This window comes from Ovis aries, chromosome 6, assembly GCF_016772045.2.
Source record: "Ovis aries strain OAR_USU_Benz2616 breed Rambouillet chromosome 6, ARS-UI_Ramb_v3.0, whole genome shotgun sequence".
Lineage (NCBI taxonomy): Eukaryota > Metazoa > Chordata > Mammalia > Artiodactyla > Bovidae > Ovis > Ovis aries.
In genome coordinates this window covers 71,983,289-72,001,801 of record NC_056059.1, presented here as the reverse complement: position 1 = coordinate 72,001,801, position 18,513 = coordinate 71,983,289, and the positions used below count along the sequence as shown (strand labels likewise).

Genomic DNA, 18,513 nt, shown 5'->3' with positions numbered 1-18,513 from the left:
CCATCTGATGCAACAAACTGACTCCTTGAAAAAGACCCTGATGCTGGGAAAGGTTGAAGGAAGAAGCAGATGACAGAGGATGAGATGGTTGGACGGCATCACTGACTTGATGGAGATAAGTTTGAGCAAGCTCTGGGAGTTGGTGATGGACATGGAATCCTGGCACGCTGCAGTCCATGGGGGTCACAGAGTCAGACATGACTGAGCAAATAAACTGAACTGATTCAATACAGACCTTAACCCAAATTGATCTCTCCTCTCAACTGCTATATCACTTATTGCATTTGTTAAACATACAACACTTGCTGTCCAACTGGTTCATAAAGTCACAAGTTCCTGGATCTCAAGAACTCTCTTCAAGGGACGGGGGGATGGCTGGGGGAGGAGGTGTTTTAGCAGTTTCATGTTCTTTGTAAGTGCTAAACAAATACCTCTTGAGGAAATCTAAGCTGAATTATAAAAACTGGTTAAATGAATAAATGACTATTAGTGGTCAGCATCTATCACCCAATCCCTCTCTGGTCAAAAGCAAGGACTGACAATATGGTTAAGTGGTAAAAACAAGAGAGGAACTCAGCACAGTTGATAAAGGAGTTAGGCAGAATGAAAAGCACTACACATTCAGCAAACACTGATGCCTACTAAGTGCGAGGCAAAATTCTAGGTACCATGGTGAATATGACAGACATATCCAGGAAGACTTCCCTGGTGGTTCCGATGGTAGAGCGTCTGTCTACAATGCGGGAGACCCGGGTTCAATCCCTGGATTGGGAAGAACCCCTAGAGAAGGAAATGGCAATCCACTCCAGTACTATTGCCTGGAAAATCCCACGGACAGAGGAGCCTGGTAGGCTACAGTCCATGGGGTTGCAAAGAGTCGGACACGACTGAGCGACTTCACTTCACTTCTTCATCCACGAAGACAGGAAGATTCTTGCCTCCAACGGCATCTACTTTATAAAGATGGCGTGAGTAACTCTCCAGTGTTTATAATACTTTTTTGGTAAGTCAGTGAATAAATCATTAGAAGTTCTTTAAAACTATTTTCCAGGTATAAGAACCCATGTCTGACCACGTTCCAGAGACAGTCAGCCACAATACTCTATGTCGGTCCTTGTTTCCTTAAATCCAGCCGGATCACTACAGGATGTGGCAGATAACTTGTAAGCAGTACTGTCGTGAGAGTGAGTGCGTGTGGGTAAGTACCCTGTCTGCTATCCAGACACCTTAGTGCATGGAGCACTGAAGATAACACGCCACAGCATGGCAACAGGGAAATGCACTTATGAGATTTAGAAGAAAATGAAAGAAAGAAAGAAAGTGAAGTCGCTCAGTCGTGTCCGACTCTTTGCGACCCCATGGACTGTAGCCTATCAGGTTCCTCCATCCATGGGATTTTCCAGGCAAGAATACTGGAGTTGCCATTTCCTTCTCCAGGAGATCTTCCTGGCGCAGGGATTGAACCCGGGATCTTCCCGACCCAGGGATTGAACCGGGTCTCCCGTATTGCAGGCACACACTTTACCATCTGAGCTACCAGGGAAGAAGAAAATGAGGATTTGGACAAAGAAAGGGAAGGTACTGCCAGACCCTCCCCTCCTGGTCCAAGCCAAAGAACAAACTGTTCAAGACCATTTTTTACGATGAAATCTGATTTTCATGGGCGGAACCGGAAAAGGACGTCTGGGCTGCCCTCCCAGCCCCCCAGGATAACAAGGGGGTAACGGGATCCTCCCACCGGCCTCTCCGCCTTACCCAGAAGGGCTGGGAAAGAGAAGGGGGCTTTGACGGCGGAGTGAGCAGTACCCAGCCCCCGGCGCTAGACCAGCACCGGGACTGAGGAGCCGCCTCAGACCTTGGCGTCCACCCCTCCGTTCATTTGTCCGCCGCCGCCAGGACCGCCCGGCAGCCGCGGCCGAAGGCTTACCGCAAGGCCGGACCGAGCCCGGCTGTGCCGAGGCGGGTCCTCCAAGACGGAGACCGGACAGGACTGGGGCGGCCACCGTTACTAAGATGAACCCCTCAACTAAGCAGTGAACTGGAAGCAGCCGTCCGGCCACCACTTCCTATATCCGGGCACGTGACACACCTCCCTGCCGGAAGTCGGTTGGGTTGAGAAGGAAGCAGTCGCGGCTTTGGCCTTGGTAAGGGGGTGGGGTCAGGTCTCTCCGGAGGGGCGTGTCTAGGACAGGCAGGAGCGGGCCTTGTCGCTGGAGACTGACTCCGAACCTGGGGGATTTGGTGTGCGTATTCCTTTCTCTAGAAGACTTATTTATTCAGCTATTTTCAACAGTTCACTGAAGAAGAGATCTAATCAAATGTTTTCTTTTTTGCACGCCTAAAGTTCAGTTAAATCTAGATCAGACCAGTTCAGTTCAGTTCAGTCGCTCAGTCGTGTCCCTGTGGACTTTGAGACCCCATGGACTGCAGCTTGCCAGGCTTCCCTGTCCATCACCAACTCCCATGAGCTTGCTCAAACGCATGTCCTTCGAGTCGGTGATGCCATCCAACCATCTCATCCTCTCTCATCCCCTTCTCCTCCTGCCTTCAATCTTTCCCAGTCTCAGGGTCTTTTCCAGTGAGTCAGTTCTTCGTAGCAGGTGCCAAAGTATTGGAGTTTCAGCTTCAACATCAGTCTTTCCACTGAACATTCAGCACTGATTTCCTTTAGGATTGACTGGTGCGATCTCCTTGCAGTCCAAGGGACTCTCAAGAGTCTTCTCCAACACCACAGTTCAAAAGCATCAATTCTTGGGTGCTCAGTTTTATTTATAGCCCAACTCTCACGTCCATACATGACCACTGGAAAAACCATAGCCTTGACTAGACAGACCTTTGTTGGCAAAGTTATATCTCTGCTTTTAAATATGCTGTCTAGGTTGGTCATAACTTTTCTTCCAAGGAGTAAGCATCTTTTAATTTCATGGCTGCAGTCACCATCTGCAGTGATTTTGGAGCCCCCCAAAATAAAGTCAGCCACTGTTTCCACTGTCTCCCCATCTATTTGCCATGAAATGATGGGACCGAATGCCATGATCTTCGTTTTCTGAATGTTGAGCTTTAAGCCAGCTTTTTCATTCTCCTCTTTCACTTTCATCAAGAGGCTCTTTAGTTCCTCTTTGCTTTCTGCCATAAGGGTGGTGTCATCTGCGTATCTGAGGCTATTGATATTTCTCCCGGCACTCTTGATTCCAGCTTGTGCTTCATCCAGCCTGGCATTTCACATGATATACTCTGCATATAAGTTAAATAAGCTGGGTGACAAGATATAGCCTTGACATACTCCTTTCCCAATTTGGAACCAGTCTGTTGTTCTGTGTCCAGTTCTAACTGTTGCTTCTTGACGTGCATACAGATTTCTCAGGTGTCAGGTAACATGGTGTGGTATTCCCATCTCTCGAAGAATTTTCCACAGTTTTTTGTGATCCACACAGTCAAAGGCTTTGGTGTAGTAAATAAAGCAGAAGTAGATGTTTTTCTCAAACTCTCTTGCTTTAAATCTAAATCTAGATACTTGCAGGTTATAGCATGGAGAGTTTAAATGAGTTAAATCAGAATGGGGGAGGGGGCAGGAGGTATCTTGCTGGGGCCAAGATAACAGCACTTTTTTCTTCTTCTTTCTTTCTTAATTTATTTTAGGCCCCACAGTATGCAGGATCTTCTTTCTCCAATCAGGGAAGGAACCTGTACCCCCAGGAGTGGAAGCATGGAGTCTTAACCACTGGACCACCAGGGAAGTCCCCACCAGCACATTTAATATCTTCCAGGAGGAGTTTCATATGCTGTAGAGGTCCACTGATGTAGTGACATTGACATTTAAAAATTGTTCTGTAGAGCAGCTTCTTGAGGATCATCTGAAAGTTCTTTAGAAAATGCAGCTCTCAGGCTTACTTCAGATCTACTGAATGGTAATCTGTGTCTTAACAGGATGACACCTATGCAGGTGTAAGTTTAGGAAGCATAGATAATGGCAATGTTGTTGGTTGCAAGGCAAGTGATTTATTTAGTCCATATTCCTAGCACCTATTTTATGCCAGATACTTTGATGGAGGTGTGGAGGTGATTTGATATGACTCTTACCCTGAAGAAGTTCATAGTATTGTAGGGCCAAATAAGATATACATATAAATACATATAAAATAAGACAAAATAAATGACCAAAAAGAGTTACAGGCCAGATAAATGTGTTGGTATTTCAAAGGAGTGATTTCTTTACTTCAGCTCAATTCCATCCTTTGCAAGGGTTCTGCAGGAACCCTTTGGTGCAAGCATTTGTTTATTTAAGAAACAGAGCCACTTAAGTGCCAGGGACTTGAGATACAAAGATGGGGATCCCACTGAGAAGGGGGTCTGTCTCTCCCACTGTCATTGTAGAGACAGAATTAAATAGATGGATAAATTACAGTCTAGTGTGGTGAACCAAACAATAAAAGTAGAAAAAAGAGATGAAACACCATGGAAATGCAAAAGAGTGTGTAACTCACTCTTTCAAGATGGGTTCACTGAGAAAGGGACAAAATGAGATATGCAAAGTATCTTTCAGTGTGTATCTGAAGATATAATTTGGTAGAAAAATCTGCAGAAATAGTAGGGACCTGTTTGCTACTGAGATCAATATACTCTGGTCAATACTACTTGAAATGCTTTTCAGTTTCATTGAATGACTTCCCTTTTAAGAGCAGGATCTGATCTGATCTTTAAAAAGGCCTCTTGGGTCCTTCCTGTTCAGTCCCAGAACACTTACTGTAGTCACTCTATATGACAATTGCATGTGCTATTTTGTCATATTATTATTATTATTTTATCTTGTATGTTTACAGCCCTCTTCAGAGTTGAGAAGTGAATTGCCATTTCTCACTTCCTCTCCTGGATTCCTCTCAAAGTGGAGGCACAGTATTATATCTGGGGTTTTGATCCCAGGCAGCAAGAGTGAGAGATGAGGGAGGGGAAGTAAAAGAAGGAAGAGAGAGAGGCAGTATAAGGATGTGTTGTTCGGTTGGTTGCCACCATGTCTGTTTTCTTGATCCCTTAGTACCTTCTGGAAAAGTCATGAGGTGAGTGTCAAAACTGTCCACTGAAACCAAGAGTGGGAGAAGCATTTATCTGTCAGCTCCGGTCTACCTTTGATCAAACGTTAAGGCCCCAAGCCATTAACTACTCCACACTTCCCAAATGCACAGTCGTGAATGCCAAGCTGACTCCCGCATCAGAGAAGTCCTGAGGCAGGAGGGAAGAGGAACGGCACTGCCATATCGTACTTGCTTACAGTTCATCGGACTGTTTAGAACAGGTTGCCGCAGCAGTGGTTGGAATAAGTGGCTGAAGGATTTGAAATGGTGACAGAAGATATACAGATGGTGTCCATCAGTCCAGTCTTTGTACCACTCATACCTGCTTGGCCATTTAAGTCTAGTCCTTTACAGTCCCCTTCAAGGTGATGGACACCTGCAATCTCTGCAAAGACTTAATATAAGAGAGTTGATGCAATAACTCAAGGACTGGACAGCTTCAGTCCTTGCTGCTACACTGATGCCAAGACTGTGCTTGTTCTTATGAGCTCCCGGCTGTACTCCCCACCCTTACCTCCCTTCACCCTTGGCCAGCACATCACCTGATCTAGGTTGTTGGCTCAGTGAGGCAACTGGAACCTTCAGCTTTTGTTTCCCTCCCTCTCGTTGGGCCATGATTGTGTGACTGCCTGTTCAACTTTTCCCAAGATAAGCCTCTGTTGAATTCTTTGGATTCTAGATTTACCCACCCCCCGCCCCCCGCCATTGCTATTGTATAGCAACAATCCCAGATCCTTTGCTAATTATCCTTTGCTAATGACCTGCCTCTTGAGAAATTTGTATGCAGGTCAGGAAGCAACAGTTAGAACTGGACATGGAACAACAGACTGGTTCTAAATAGGAAAAGGAGTACGTCAAGGCTGTATGTTGTCACCCTGCTTATTTAACTTATATGCAGAGTACATCATGAGAAATGCTGGGCTGGAAGAAGCACAAGTTGGAATCAAGATTGCCGGGAGAAATATCAATAACCTCAGATATGCAGATAACACCACCCGTATGGCAGAAAGTGAAGAGGAACTAAAAAGCCTCTTGATGAAAGTGAAAGAGGAGAGTGAAAAAGTTGGCTTAAAGCTCAACATTCACAAAACGAAGATCATGGCATCTGGTCCCATCACTTCGTGGGAAATAGATGAAGAAACAGTGGAAACAGTGTCAGACTTTATTTTGGGGGGCTCCAAAATCACTACAGATGGTGACTGCAGCCATGAAATTAAAAGACACTTACTCCTTGGAAGAAAAGTTATGACCAACCTAGATAGCATATTTAAAAGCAGAGACATTACTTTGCCAACAAAGGTCTGTCTAGTCAAGGCTGTGGTTTTTCCAGTGGTCACGTATGGATGTGAGAGTTGGACTGTGAAGAAAGCTGAGGGCTGAAGAGTTGATGCTTTTGAACTGTGGTGTTGGAGAAGACTCTCAAGAGTCCCTTGGACTGCAAGGAGATCCAACCAGTCCATTCTGAAGGAGATCAGCCCTGGGATTTCTTTGGAAGGAATGATGCCAAAGCTGAAGCTCCAGTACTTTGGCCACCTCATGTGAAGAGTTGACTCATTGGAAAAGACTCTGATTCTGGGAGGGATTGGGGGCAGGAGGACAAGGGGATGACAGAGGATGAGATGGCTGGATGACATCACTGACTCGATAGATGTGAGTCTGAGTGAACTCCAGGAGTTGGTGATGGACAGGGAGGCCTGGTGTGCTGCGATTCATGGGGTTACAAAGAGTCGGACACGACTGAGCGACTGACTGAACTGAACTTGCTAATCGCAGTTGATTACTCCCACCAGTGCAGTCACTCCTCCCTTTGCTGGCTGGACTACTATCGTGAGAAACTCAAAGCAACCAAATGATAGTGAGGGAGTTTCAAGTTCAGTGAAGCCTCCTCCACCCAACCCCTCGTGCTTATGTTGGTGTTCAATTGCTAAGTCGTGTGCAACTGTTTTGTGACTCTTTTGCAAACTGTAGCCCACCAGGCTCCTCTGTTCGTGGGATTCCTCTGGCAAGAATACTAGAATGAGTTGCCATTTCCTTCTCCAGGGTATCTTACCGACCCAGGGATCAAACGCACGTCTCCTGCATTGGCAGGAGAATTCTTTACCACTGAGTCACCAGGGAAGCCCCCACCCAACCCCTGGAGAGCTAATTATTATAATCCAGCAATGCCTGGATTTGAGAGGCAGGAAACACAAATTCTGTGAGTCACTGGAAGTGATGATAAAATGGGCCAATCCTGCTCCCATTCGGGGCTTTCCAGAGCTATGTCTTTAGCTATGTCTTTATTGGTTGATTGGAAGCATGTACCACATCAGAAGCTGGCTGCTTCTGAGTGATGGGGGATACGACCATATCAGTGGAGTCTATGATCATGTGTGTATTGTCACGTTTTGTTTCAGCTGTAAAATATATTCCTCGGTCAGGGTAACAGTCAGGAATGCTATAATTCTGGTGATGTTGGCAGAGTTACCTCAGGCAAGAAAGACAAACCTAGGAGTCTCTGGATGTTTGTACATTAGGCCACTTCTCTCTAAAAACGTGCAATGAAGAATACTGCCCCAAGCTCTTCCAACTGGCAAGATGTCTCTTCACCTTTGTTCTTTAAAGCCATCCCTGAGTGGGGCTTTGCACAGCCACCGTTCAGTTTTTCCTACACACCAACACGTCTGTGAACCACACTTACGCTGTTTATTCTGAGATGGGTAGTTGTAGGGAGCCCCAGGAGGACAAAGGAGTGAGTTGAGGAAGAGCTGCCAGTGCTATGGAAGTTCCACAGAAGTCTGAGTCACCCTTTCATGTCATTTACTTGTGTCTTCTGGACCTGTGCAGGCTCAGCCCTACACTGTTTATATTCTTCAAGTGATTGCTGCTGTCCTCATGCACTTATGACTTAGTGGATCCAATAACATCCAGCTCATGATAGATAGCTCTAGTGTTCCCAGTGGAGAATAGTTTTCTGGCTCAGACGTGGCCTTGCAGAATACTCAGGATCTGTGCTGCAACTCTCTTACTGGGAGCTCTCCAGAAATTTCACACAGGGCTCTTATCCATCACCGATCCCTCAAGTACCATTAGATCTGCAGGAACAAATAGTCTGAACATTAGGCAACGTGCATCATTTCCCTTCTGGGCCACATAGCCAGCTGATAGGTACTTCAGTTTTACAATAAGTTTGTTTCAACATCTTTACTTCTGGGAAACATATTCTGGTGGTTCTTTTGTCTCACATAATAAATTCATTCTAACACTCCTGCTCCCCTGAGTCTTCTGATTCCTTTCTCAATACTTGTTCAGAGTTGTTCTAACATCTCATTTAGCACAGGCCATCAGCATAGTCAAGCTTTAAGGAGGCATGAAGGGTTTGTATTAGGACTGACTCCAGGTATCCTTGTCAAACTTTAAATCCAGAATCACAAGTAAATAGCCCCATGTCATAAATTCTTTCCTGCCTAGCCTTACAACTTCATTCCTGTGTTTTAACACTCTAAATATTTACTCATGCATATAATCCCCTGGTTTCTATTGGTTATGTTATACAGTTTTGCAGCTCTTCATCTATAGGTCACTTATTCTCAATGGGTGATTTTGATGCCCAAGAGACATTTGGTACTGTCTAGAGGAGCCTGGTGGGCTGCCATCTATGGGGTGGCACAGAGTCGGACACAACTGAAGCAACTTAGCAGCAGCAGCAGCAGGAACATTTTTGATTGTCATTACTGAGAGAGTTCTACCAACGTGTAATGAGTAGAGGCCAGGGATGCGGCTAAACACCTACAATACACAGGACAGCCTCCACAACAAAGAATTCAGTTCAGTTCAGTTCAGTCGCTCAGTCGTGTCCGACTGTTTGCAACCCATGAATTGCAGCACGCCAGGCCTCCCTGTCCATCACCAGCTCCTGGAGTTCACTCAGATTCATGTCCATCGAGTCGGTGATGCCATCCAGCCATCTCATCCTCGGTCGTCCCCTTCTCCTCCTGCCCCCAATCCCTCCCAGCATCAGAGTCTTTTCCAATGAGTCAACTCTTCGCATGAAGTGGCCAACTACTGGAGTTTCAGCTTTAGCATCATTCCTTCCAAAGAAATCCCAGGACTGATCTCCTTTAGAATGGACTGGTTGGATCTCCTTGCAGTCCAGGGGACTCTCAGGAGTCTTCTCCAACACCACAGTTCAAAAGCATCAATTCTTTGGCGCTCAGCCTTCTTCACAGTCCAACTCTCACATCCATACATGACCACTGGATAAACCATAGCCTTGGCTAGACAGACCTTTGTTGGTAAAGTAATGTCTCTGCTTTTCAATATGTTATCTAGGTTGGTCATAACTTTTCTTCCCAGCCCCAAATGTCACTAGTACTGAGATTGAATAATTCTGGTCTGATTCTCCCTGGAGCAGGGATTGCAATCCCCATGTAGATTGGGCTGAGATCTGACGCTGGTTACAGGCTTGAAGCAGTGGCAGTTGGGAGGATATTGGGGGAAATAAGGTCATAAATAAGGCACTTGCCTCAGATATACTCTTTGCAGTATTTCCTGACAAGGAGAGGCTGCTTTCCTTTATCAAAAGAAAGACTGTTGACAGAGAGGACGACAAAAAAATCTGAGCATTTAAGATGATAAGACATGGGCACACAAATATCCCCATTCTAGATCTCAAGATTTCATTGTTTTCCTACTAGGGCTGTAGTTTTGATGAGGGTGATATTTCAAGGCTGTGCATTTAGACTGCTTTGCAACCCTGCCACCCTTATGATTATATACTGAAGCTGATTTTTAGCATAGTCTGCTCGGTGGTTACTGTGCCCTAGAGGCTTCTGGCTTTCACAATGGGCCATGATTGGATTATTATTAGCAGACATGACTGAAGCAATTTAGCAGCAGTAGCCCCAGCAGCCCTATCATTGTTAGCCCACGGTATCATTGCTTCCACAATGCTCAAGTACCATAACCACCATGTAATTCAATGCTTCATTTTCTGTCTGCTCTTCATTCTAATCTACTAAAGTCTTGACAATTAGCTTTGCTACTACTGTATGCAGGAGTTGTCACCACTTGCAATTTATCAACAACCACTTAACCACCAGCAGGGGTCCTTATTGTCTTGTAATCAGTGTTGTAAGAACTGCCTCCAAAATCTCATACTGAGGCTTTGCTTTTTGGAGTCAGTTTTGATGCCCAGAGTTCCCCTGAAAGTGAAAATGAAAGTCTCTCAGTCGTGTCTGACTCTTTGCAACCCCATGGACTATACAATCCATAGAATTCTCCAGGCCAGAATACTGGAGTGGGTACCCTTTCCCTTCTCCAGGGCATCTTCCCAATCCAGGGATCAAATCCAGGTGTCCCGCATTGCAGGTGGATTCTTGACCAGCTGAGCCACAAGAGAAGCCCTCCCTTGAAAGCAGAGCCCCAACAAAGGCTTATGTGCTGGTGGTTGGTTTGAGAATATGAGTTCAGGGAATAGAATAAGGGGCTCAGGGGAAACAAAATAACGAAGTCACAAAAGGCAATACAAGGATGCATTATTGAGTTAACAAATGCCATGTGTTGATTGATACTGTGGAACTTTCTGAGAATCCTCATGAAATGTGTCTTATATTCTCTACTAAAGTGAAGAAGAACAAAGAAGAAGCATTTATCCATTGGCTCCTGTCTGCCATTGGTCAGAACCACCACATGCTTCTAACTGCACACGTGTATGGAGGGCTAGTTTCTGCAGTATCCCACGTTAGAGGCAGGAAGGGAGGGAGGGAAGATGCTGGATGGAATATTGCTCTTGAGAGATGATCTTCAGATTGATGCTTGCACAAAATTGATCACTGCAGCAACACCTGGACTATGGTGAGGCTGAAAGGATTTAAAATGATATGCAGAAGATTTCTAAACATGGTTTCTCCCTGAGTTTTCTCCGTTTGAGTTAATGTTATCTCTGTCATCTCAGCTGCTCAGGCCAGTCCTTGACTCCTGTCTTCCACTCACATTCTACATCTGATCTCTCAAGAAATCTTCGGGGTTCTACATTTAGAGTATTTCCAGAATTTGACCACTGCTTACCATCTCCATTGCTACTCTTTCCTTGATTATTGCCAAGATCTTGTCTCTCCTGAATTACTGCTGCTCTCTCTACCATGGATTCCTAACACAGCTGCCAGAGGGATCCTTTTAAAAACATGAGCCATATAATGTTACCCCTTGCTCAGAACCCTCAAATTTCTTACAATGACCTATGAAATCCTGCACAATCTCCCCCTTTCCCCACTCACCAGGACTTCATCTTCTACCACTCTCCTTGGTCACTCTACTCTAGTTCCTTAGACCTCCTTGTTCCTTGAAAAGTCCAGGCAATGGGAGGGGCGTTTGGGAAAGAATGGATACATGTATATGTATGGCTGAATCCATTTGCTGTTCACCTGAAACTATCAAAACATTGTTATTCAGCAATACCCCAATACAAAATAAAAAATTTTAAGAATAAATAAAATAAAAAGTTAAAAAAAGTTTCAGGCAAACTGATCCTTTGTTCTTGCTTTTCCCTTGCTTGGAAATTTTACCATTAAATATATGCATGGCTCACTACTGTATCCATTTCATGTCACTGCTTAAGGTTACCTCAACGAAGCCTTCCATGAAGGCCCTATTTAAAAGAGTACCCTGATCTAGCATTCTTTATCTCCCATTTTTCCTTTGTATTTCTTCCTGGTTATTACATCCTGAAATACTACAGCATTACACCAGGTATATGCATCTACTTCTGCTTTACTGACTATGCCAAAGCCTCTGACTGTGTGGATCACAATAAACTGTGGAAAATTCTGAAAGAGATGGGAATATCAGACCACCTGACCTGCCTCTTGAGAAATCTGTATGCATGTCAGGGAGCAACAGTTAGAACTGGACATGGAACAACAGACTGGTTCCAAATAGGAAAAGGAGTACGTCAAGGCTGTGTATTGTCACCCTGCTTATTTAACTTATATGTAGAGTATATCATGAGAAACGCTGGGCTGGAGGAAGCACAAGCTGGAATCAAGATTGCCAGGAGAAATAACAGTAACCTCAGATATGCAGATGACACCACCCTTATGGCAGAGAGTGAAGAAGAACTAAAGAGCCTCTTGACGAAAGTGAAAGAGAACAGTTGGCTTAAAGTTGGCTTAAAGCTCAACATTCAGAAAACTAAGATCATGGCATCCGGTCCCATCACTTCATGGCAGATAGATGGGAAACAGTGGAAACAATGGCTGACTTTATTTTTCTGGGCTCCAAAATCACTGCAGATGGTGATTGCAGCAATGAAATTTAAAGACGCTTACTCCTTGGAAGGAACGCCTAGACAGCGTATTAAAAAGCAGAGACATTACATGCCAACAAAGGTCCATCTAGTCAAGGCCATGGTTTTTCCAGTGGTCATGTATGGATGTGAGAGTTGGACTATGAAGAAGGCTGAGCACGAAAGAATTGATGCTTTTGACAGTGATGTTGGAGAAGACTTCTTGAGATTCCCTTGGACTGCAAGGAAATCCAACCAGTCCATCCTAAAGGAGATCAGTCCTGGGTGTTCATTGGAAGGAATGATGTTGAGGCTGAAACTCCAATACTTGGCCACCTGATGCGAAGAGCTGACTCATTGGAAAAGACCCTGATGCTAGGAAAGATTGAGGGCAGGAGGAGAAGGGGACAACAGAAGATGAAATGGTTGGATGGCATCAGCAACTCGATGGACATGAGTTTGGGTGGACTCTGGGAGTTGGTGATGGACAGGGAGGCCTGGCGTGCTGCAGTTCATGGGGTCGCAAAGAGTCGGACATGACTGAGCAACTGAACTGAACTGAACTGATATATGCGTTATTTGCTAATTTGTCTACTTTTCTTTCCCTTTCTCCAGAATGAAATTTTATGAAGACAAGGACTTATGTCTCATTTGCTGATATATTTCCAGTTCCTAGTACTCATATCAACTCACTTATTATGTTCTATGTAGTATTATATGTACTTTACATGTTAAATTCGGTTCAGTTCACTCACTCAGTCATGTCATACTCTTTGCGATTCCATGGACTGCAGCATACCAGGCTTCCTTCTCTATCACAAACTCCTGGAGTTTATTAAACTCATGTCCATTTAGTCAGTGATGCCATCCAACCATCTCATTCTCTGTCATCCTCTTCTCCTCCGGCTTTCAATCTTTCCCCAAATCAGGGTCTTTTCAAATGAGTCAACTCTTCACATCAGTTGGCCAAAGTATTGGAGTTTCAGCTTCAGCATCAGTCCTTCCAATGAACTCCCAGGACTGATCTCCTTTAGGATGGACTGGTTGGATCTCCTTGCAGTCCAAGGGACTCTCAAGAGTCTTCTCCAACACCAGAGTTCAAAAGCATCAATTCTTCGGTGCTTAGCTTTCGTTATTGTTCAGCTCTCACATCCATACATGACCACTGGGAAAACCATAGCCTTAGCTAGACGGACCTTTGTTGACAAAGTGATGTCTCTGCTTTTTAATATACTGTCTAGGTTGGCCATAAGTTTCCTTCCAAGGAGTAAATGTCTTTTAATTTCATGGCTGCAATCACCATCTGCAGTGATTTTGGAGCCTCCCAATAAAATCAGCCACTCTTTCCACTGTTTTGCCATCTATCTGCCATGAAGTGATGGGACCGGATGCCATGATCTTAGTTTTCTGAATGTTGAGCTTTAAGCCACATTTTTCACTCTCCTTTTTCACTTTCATCAAGAGGCCCTTTAGTTCTTCTTTATTTTCTGCCATAAGGGTGGTATCATCTGCATATCTGAGGCTATTGATATTTCTCCCGGCAATCTTGATTCCAGCTTGTGCTACCTCCAGCCCAGCATTTCTCATGATGTACTCTGCATATAAATTAAATAAGCAGGGTGACAATATACAGACTTGATGTACTCCTTTTCCTATTTGGAACCAATCTGTCGTTCCATGTCCAGTTCTAACTGTTGCTTCTTGACCTGCACACAGATTTCTCAAAAGGCAGGTCAGGTGGTCTGGTATTCCCAGCTCTCAAAGAATTTTCCACAGTTTATTGTGATCCACACAGTCAAAGGCTTTGGCATAGTCAATAAAGCAAAGATAGATGTTTTTCTGGAATTCTCTTGCTTTTCCAATGATTCAGCAGATGTTGGCAATTTGGTCTCTGGTTCCTCCTCCTTTACTAAAACCAGCTTGAACATCTGGAAGTTCACGGTTCACATATTGCTGAAGCCTGGCTTGGAGAATTTTGAGCATTGCTTTACTAGCATGTGAGGTAAGTGCAAGAGAACTCACTGGTCATAACAAACACCCTCTTCCAAAAACACAAGAGAATACTCTCTACCTGGACATCACCAGATGGCCAACACTGAAATCAGACTGATTAAATTCTTTCAGCCAAAAATGGAGAAGCTCTATACAGTCAGCAAAAAACAAGTCTGGGAGCTGACTGTGGCTCAGATCAGAAACTCCTTATTGCCAAATTCAGACTTAAATTGAAGAAAGCAGGGAAAACCACTTGTCCATTCAAGTATGACCTAAATCAGATCCCTTATGATTATACAGTAGAAGTTAGAAATAGATTTGAGGAACTAGATCTGATAGAGTGCTTGATGAACTATGGGCAGAGGTTTGTGACATTGTACAGGAGACAGGGATCAAGACCATCCCAAAGAAAAAGAAATGCAAAAAAGCAAAATGGCTGTCTGAGGAGGCCTTCAAATAGCTGTGAAAGAGGAGAAGTGAAAAGCAAAGGAGGAAAGGAAAGATATACCCGTTTGAATGCAGAGTTGCAAAGAATAGCAAGGAGAGATAAGAAAGCCTTCCTCAGTGATCAATGCAAAGAAATAGAGGAAAACAATAGAATGGGAAAGACTAGAGATCCCTTCAAGAAAATTAGAGATACCAAGGGAACATTCATGCAAAGATGGGCTCAATAAAGGACAGAAATGGTATGGCCCTAACTGAAGCAGAAGATATTAAGAGGAGGTGGCAAGAATACACAAAAGAACTATACAAAAAAGATCTTCATGACCCAGATAATCACAATGGTGTGATCACTCACCTAGAGCCCGATATCTTTGAATGTGAAGTCAAGTGGTCCTTAGGAAGCATCACTACAAAGAAAGCTAGTGGAGGTGATGGAATTCCAGTTGAGCTATTTCAAATCCTAAAAGATGATGCTGTGAACGTGCTGCACTCAATATGCCAGCAAATTTGGAAAACTTAGCAGTGGCCACAGGACTGGAAAAGGTCAGTTTTCATTCCAGTCCCAAAGAAAGGCAATGTCAAATAATCCTCAAACTACTGCACAATTGCACTCATCTCCCTTTACATGTAATAACGGCTAATAACTAATGAGGTATGAATCTTTATTATCCTTATTTTAAAGATTAGAAAATGAAGACAAAGATTAATTATTTAGTCCAAGGACACATAGCAATATTTCAGTGAATGTCTCTTCGTATTACTATAGTCCTCTGCATAAAGTAGACTTGGGAAGCAGCATAAGATAGTGGAAAGTACATGGTCATGGGGGTCATGCAGACCTGGGTTCCAATCAGTCTTTATTTGCTCAATGACAACAGGCAAATAACTCTTCTGAGCTTTAGCTTACTATCTGTAAGTTTAAGATAATAATCACCATCTTTTGGGATTGTCCTACAATTTGCTGAGATATATTTCATGTAAAGCTCTTGCACTTTACTTAGCACATAATAAATGGCAGCTATTATTTACATACAGGTTGTTCAGAAAATTAAATTGGGTAGATTTATGTTCTCAAAAGATGAAAAATAGTCCCTCAGGCTCTGAGGTCCTGCTTCCCTTTCATAGGCCGAAGGTCACATATATTAACATGCTCATGTAGGATGCAATCTTGTATTTGGATAGCATGAAATAAACTTTTCATTGTTAATGAGTTCCAAGGAAAAAGTTTGTTATAAATGACCAAGAGTAGCAACTATTTTTTATAAGTTCATTTTCTGTTTCTAAAAAGTAGTTATTTATTTGGCGGCACCTGGTCTTAGTTATAGCATGCAGGAACTTCGATCTCTGTTGTAGCATCCAGGTTCTAGTTCCCTGACCAGGGATGGAACGTAGGCCCCCTCCATTAGGAGCACAGAGTCTTGGCTACTGCACTACCACGGAAGTATCTGAGAAAAGTGAATATTGACATTTGAACAATATAGGCAAAATTACCTAAAAATATTGGCAGAAACTTAATTGTTTCCTCAGAGGAATCACTCTCAATATCTGCACCAATAAAGCAGAGGTATGAAGCTTGTGGAGACTTGATTTCAGAGCCCTCAGAGTAACCTGCACTCGTTTCACCCATTTTGGTGGGAGAGAGGGAGACTCTTTTTCTCAGGTTGAAAGCCCTAAGGAAGAAGGAAAGACATCTCCTGCTAAACCCAGGACTCTGCCTGGTGAAGTACAAATGGGTGGGTTTTGTGGCCTTTGGTGGAAAACTCCATAGATCTCACAGAAGCAGATTGAGGGATATTACACTTTTGCAGTCCTAACTGACCCTTAATTTGAGTTATTGACTTTGGGTATTAGGTCAAGGAGTCTTTATACATTTGAAGAAATCATATGGGTTTATGTAGTCTCATTTTTTTCTTATTCCTAATTTTGGGGACTTTTTATTATGTCAGTTACTTTGATATTTCTCTTTTCTATTTCTTAGCTTTGTTTTCTTATAGCTCATTATGCACATACCTATCTAATGAAGGAAGAACAATTTTTCGGAGATGTCAGACCATTGGTATTAACACAAAGAACACCAAGAAAATTATTTTGGGGCAATGAGGATTATAGTGCTCCACTTTCCAGATTCTTTCTTTATAAATGGCCTCAACAGTGACAGCATGAGAGAAGAGCTTCTGCTGTAATACACAAGAAGCAGTCAGTCCTTGGTTTTTTTTTTTTTTTTTTTTTTTTTTAATTAGAAACAGATGTAAATATCCCCACAGGATACTTTCCATTTCTTTACAGCCTTGTGGAAGGAAGTCAGGTAGACACTAAAGGAGGATGGTAAGTATCTGTATTGCTATTCATTAAATAAATACTAAAAATAGGTATTAACCAGATATAGATGCACATTTGAACAAGATAGAAAAATAATAAAAAAGACATACAAATACCAGAAGGAAGGCAGAAGTTGGCTTGCAGAATCACATTGTATCCTCAAGCTTGTTTTATGCAGTTGCCTTGTTCAATGTATGTATTATAGGGTGATATTATAATAAAAGACACAAGGCTAAGCTCCCTATTTACATTCGCAGAAATTCTCTCAGACGTGCAGAGATGTCTCTCACTTAATTTGGAATCTCTTCTGGGAATTGACCACTTTTATTGCTGCCATGAAATTAAAAGACGCTTACTCCTTGGAAGAAAAGTTATGACCAATCTAGATAGCATATTCAAAAGCAGAAATATTACTTTGCTGACTAAGGTCTGTCTAGTCAAGGCTATGGTTTTTCCAGTAGTCATGTATGGAAGTGAGAGTTGGACTGTGAAGAAGACTGAGCGCCAAAGAATTGATGCTTTTGAACTATGGTGTTGGAGAAGACTCTTGAGAGTCCCTTGGACTGCAAGGAGATCCAACCAGTCCATTCTAAAGGAGATCAGCCCTGGGATTTCTTTGGAAGGAAAGATGCTGAAGCTGAAACTCCAGTACTTTGGCCACCTCATGCGAAGAGTTGTCTCATTGGAAAAGACTCTGATGCTGGGAGGGATTGGGGGCAGGAGGAGAAGGGGACAACAGAGGATGAGATGGCTGGATGGCATCACTGACTCAATGGATATGAGTCTGAGTGAACTCCAGGAGTTGATGATGGACAGGGAGGCCTGGCGTGCTGCAAATCATGGGGTGGCAAAGAGCTGGACACGACTGAGTGACTGAACTGACTGACTGACTGATGGACAAAAATACACATGTTTTGGCTTGAAATAAAGGTTAATGGTTCTCAGGGTGACTTCGTTAATACGAAGTCCAGGTCAAGTCAGGTCCTGGACCCAATATTTTCCTCCTCTTTGCACTTGAGGAATTTAGGAGCAATGCTGTTGGCAAGCCTAAACATGCACCCTACAAGTGTAAGCAAATCAAGATAAATACTAAATAGCTTGCTGTGTTTGTTTTTATGGAAAATCAATGTTTAAACACCAGTCAGTAAGTAGCTTTCTGATAAGTGGCATTTAGACTGTACAAAGATAAGGTTTTGTTGGTGTTATTGTTACTTAGTGACAAGCAGTATAGATAAGTAATTTGTACCACTGATGAAGGCCCTTGAGGGTCAAGGGCTTTCTAGGAGAGTCCCCAAGACTGTTTTTCCCCCTAGAATTGTGCATTAACTCTGGTACTTCTGCAATAGGCCTGTTACCTGTTTTTCCCTAGAATCTTCAGGCAAAATATTACAACTTGCAAAACTGAAACTCGTTCAACAATAAATC

General features: G+C 43.3%; 1 protein-coding gene and 1 long non-coding RNA gene across 14 annotated transcripts in view; one reads left to right on the top strand and one right to left on the bottom strand.

Annotated features, from left to right (window-relative positions):
• The window catches only part of EXOC1 (exocyst complex component 1), a 54,519-nt gene extending 52,437 nt beyond the window's left edge, over positions 1-2,082 (bottom strand). For all 12 annotated transcript variants that reach the window (XM_060417610.1, XM_060417609.1, XM_060417614.1 and 9 more), the window contains exon 1: positions 1,928-2,082. The gene's annotated coding sequence lies outside the window, so the exon portion shown is untranslated. The remainder of the gene's footprint in view (positions 1-1,927) is intronic.
• LOC132660011 (uncharacterized) lies at positions 1,740-8,319 on the top strand. Of its 2 annotated transcripts, none has more exons than XR_009601152.1 (2): positions 1,740-2,144; positions 3,640-8,319. It is a non-coding gene; the product is annotated as an uncharacterized LOC132660011 (long non-coding RNA). The 2 variants fall into 2 exon arrangements; XR_009601151.1 differs by lacking the exon at positions 1,740-2,144 and adding an exon at positions 2,160-2,243.
• Positions 8,320-18,513: the final 10,194 nt, after the last annotated feature.